Raw genomic sequence first — 4527 nt, forward strand, 5'->3', positions numbered from 1 at the left:
CGGCCTATTTAATAATTTGAATAATACAAAGTATATTAATTCATGATACGTTTTATGATATTGCTAAATTCAAGTAATTTATTTTACTACCTATTATTATTTATTAATAATTATTATTATACGTACTATTACGGTAGGCTGATTTATTTTTTTTTTTCGTAAACATTTGCGTTTTTATATTATTAATATTTAATTATTAAAATAGTGAATATTTATTAAATTTTGTATTGTTATTAACTTTTGAATCAATACCACCTTAACATTTTATGGAACGATGTGATATAGGTTCGTGGTATAAATAGGTAGCCAAATAGGCAACAACTAACACTTAATCTAAATGTTTTGAAAATATCATTGAGTATAATATAATAATAAGCATAAAAATTTCAAACTATAAAGTTCTTTACAAATAATATTTTTGAGGTCCAAGAATAGGTACCTATACATCATTAAAATTTAAAATTTTATTTTACGTTAAAATATGAACTTAAAATGTCTATAAAAAAATGGAGCTTTTATATTTTTTGATTTTTTGATTTCAGAATAAACTACTCACGAGGAACTTTGTATTACATTTTAGATTCTGAGCGTAGCGATAAATGTATTGTATTTACGTGCACGTGTGCTTTATTTTCTGCCAGACATCATCATTTGGGAATTGGGATACCTAGTAAAAAATTTAAATGATTTGATTTTCTACATCAGCATCTTTTCTGATAGAAATGTAAAACTAGTTATTTTATTTGGGATGTCAAAATTTAAAAATGAAGAAAATTAGGAATTTTACGCAAAACCAATGATTTATGTTAGGACTCCTAAAAATTAAATGTTGAACGTTATTTTACCAGCAGTACCTATACCGCGTTTTTATATTTCTTTTTTTGTGAATTCTATGGACCGTATCGATATTCCAACAATCGACGTCGTTACTCGTTACAGCATCCGGATAGGAGATTTGTTTTTATGTGTCGGGGAAAGAGTTACACATTTTTCTAAGGAAGATATGTACATACATATGGGAGGGTAGGTGATACATATGGGTATAAAAAATAAAATTGCTAGAGGGGGTAATGATGACTTACGGGTACCACGACAACTCAACAAATTATATATCAGTAACTTCAGATGTGATATTTATACCTATTCAATATCATCTAATGCAGTTACCTATTTACTTAATGGCGAGGTAACTTTGAAACCTTAGTAGGTTACAGTAGGTAGATGTATAATAGTTAATATACAGTAGAGTGAGACGGTGTGTTAAGATAAATAATTTAGCTTCATTATTCAATATTCGTATAAACAATTTCTCATTATTTCTTATAATATAAATATATAATGCAATGTGGGCAGAGGGCTGTGAACTTGTATATAGGTAGTAGGTACCTACCTACCTACATTTTCATTTGCCTATTGCATAATTGTAATAGCCAATAGGTATAGGTATACTGAAAGTGCTTAATAATATAAAGTCTTATATAATTAGGTTCCTATTATTTATTATTAATAATTTCGAATACTGTACAGCAATGAGGCAATGTAAGACAAAAATAATTTAATACATTTAAATACAATTTATGTTCAAACGATAAGTGAGTGTAAGTACTTATAAGGACTAGTACCAACCTAATATATACCTAATACAGTACCTATATACACGTCATATATATCATAAATGATATACATAATGATTTTATAAATAATATGTCGTCGTTGACGGAAACAAACCTCCTATGTACCAAATTGATGATTTTTGGGTTTTGGTATCCCTGAATTTAGAAAAAAATTAGCTATCTATTGATAAAATCTCCTATGTGTTACATACATCAAATCATCCGGGGAAATACCTCCTATGTGAAAAAACGTTTTTTTGTGTTTCCTGAAAACTACGCTTTTTTCAAATAGGAGGTTTGTTCCCGTCAATGGCGATGTAAGTAATTTGTGAATATCAATAATATTTATTTTATATAATATTTATAAATACACGTTGTATAAGTTTTTAAAATTATATCTATACTAAATAATATGTAGGTATTGGTTCCAGTTTGCTGCAGTTACTACCGCCATTTCGGACAATACGATGTCACCGATATAATGTAGGTGTTGCATAATAATTGTTCCCTGCTGGCTCTTATATATATTACCTCTTGGGTCGATGCGGTAGGGGGTTGAAACGAATAAAAGTTAGGAGTTTTCTTTGTCTGTAAGATCAATAGGTAGGTACACCGCTGGAAAGAAAACCGGTATAACCATGTTTTGTCATTTTATTAACCTTATTTTCTATATGGTGTGGTCGTCAATACCTTATCCCTCGGTCGGCTATGTATAAGTAATGTATAAGTATTATATATATAAAAATACCTATAGTATAGTATTTGTAGTATGTGCATTGTGGCATTGTGAGTACATTTTAAAAGAAATACCTTTGTGTGTAATTCTTTTTTCCTTCATTCTACCGTCTTTTTCTCATATTATGAAATGTATGAGAACGTACTACGTTACATACTACGTATTAAAACTGAAAATATAAGTAACATATTATTGAAGTATATTATCAATGTATTAATAATTCCAAGTAACATGATATACAAAATGGTACTCGTGTAGTTTGCTACCTACGGATGTTTACCGTTTTTACATGCCTACCCACCTATTAATAACAATTGAATTAACTATAACTTACTTAATGTATTGCTAATGATCATAATTTTCAATTATTTGAATACGTTGTATATTGTTATGTTGTGTTTACGCCATCCCAGAAACTTCAAATAAATTGTCGTGTTGTGTTTTAAATTTTAATGGACTACCACCATTTACACCATTCTACTTTTAGTTGGCGGTCTAACAAATTCGTTGCTTAACACAACGAGGTGGAAGGCACAATAAAAAGGCTAAAATAATTTAATATCTAAAAGTAGGTTATTGTGGGTCTTGGTTGATATTTACCGGTAATTTATCAGATATTTAGTAGTATAGATATATAATAACTCTTATCACAGGTACTTTCCTGTAGGTAATATAATTAAATAAAATTTTAACATACATAGGTATACTTACTAGTATATGTGGGTATAATAACAGTTAACACATATTATATTATATTATATACAATAGCATTTGAGGTGACAATTTATTTTAGGTAAATTTAACTAATAAAAAATATTTTATAAGTACCTTGAAATACCTATATGTAAACTTCCAAACATAAAATCAGAAAAATATTTCGAACTGTCAAGCTTATTATAATTATTGTTAGAAAATAAAATTTTCAAAAAAAAAAATATTTATATTTCGTCATAAAACATTTATCCGGGGTTTACTCAAACATATTTAAGCTGCAGTTTATCAGAATAGGATTCCGTTGCTCAAGCCGGAAACAGTGCCTCCCTCAATAGTCAAGGTTGTAACGTGCAGGCTGTGGAGCCAGTGGCGTTAGATACATTTATTAGATATAAAATCACCGGAGCTATAGGTGACAAAACGGTGTCCGAGCGGCGGAAGCCATCCTATCTATAAAAAATGTACAGATCAGCTGCAGCGATGACGTTGAAGTCTCAGACGATTCCGATTGTTATCTGGATCCATCCCGATCACAACTCGTATTTTAATGGGACAAGTTAGTGGGACATTGGATAAAAAAAACGAACGGAGACAGTTGAATATATTATAAGGTGATGTGATTAGTAGGACTGGTATTTTTAAAATTTAACTGTATTTAAAAATCTATATTATAATATTACACATACGTAAACAAAACAAATTAAAAACGATTAAAAACTAAAAAACCCCAGGTATATAGTATATAGTATATATATATATATATATATATTATATATGCACCACCTTATATAGCTCTATATAGATCTGTCAATGAATTGTAAGTATGGCAGTATACAAATTGGGAATAGGTGAATCAGGAATTTAGGCGTCGACGACATGAAAGACATGCGATAGAATTGCACGCTGCAGAAAGGGATCATATTATATAATAATTTATAACGCTGAGCCGACAACCAGTTTAGGAAGCTGATGGACTTTGGGCTGACTGCCGCCAGCAAAAGGATATTGGGCTGACGGACGTTGGACAAACATGATGTAAATTCTATTTTATTATATTTACATGTTGTTAGTATAAAACATTAAAAACAAAAGAGGGAAAGTAGGTAACCACTCTGCTGTACTTCGTCGTTGCGAATAGGTCAGTGTAATGGATATTGGATGCATTGAATTAGAAATTCAATAATAAATCATTGCATACGAAAACGACTCTGAGCGGAGACAGTCTGTCAGCCTATTATATATATATTTTAATTATTATATGAATTATAAGTTTATAATTTATATACTAGGTATAAACTATAAACTAACAAGTAAAAATATACAATAGCATAAAATGAACATAAATGATTTAAATTGTCATTGTACTTATAAATTGTAGGGAGGTACGTAAAAGTTTCAAATCTCATAACATATTTTTGAACTAGGTAGGTACCACAAAACAACCAAAATCGTAAATATCAATTA

Source organism: Acyrthosiphon pisum, chromosome X (assembly GCF_005508785.2).
Source record: "Acyrthosiphon pisum isolate AL4f chromosome X, pea_aphid_22Mar2018_4r6ur, whole genome shotgun sequence".
NCBI classification, from domain to species: Eukaryota; Metazoa; Arthropoda; class Insecta; order Hemiptera; family Aphididae; genus Acyrthosiphon; species Acyrthosiphon pisum.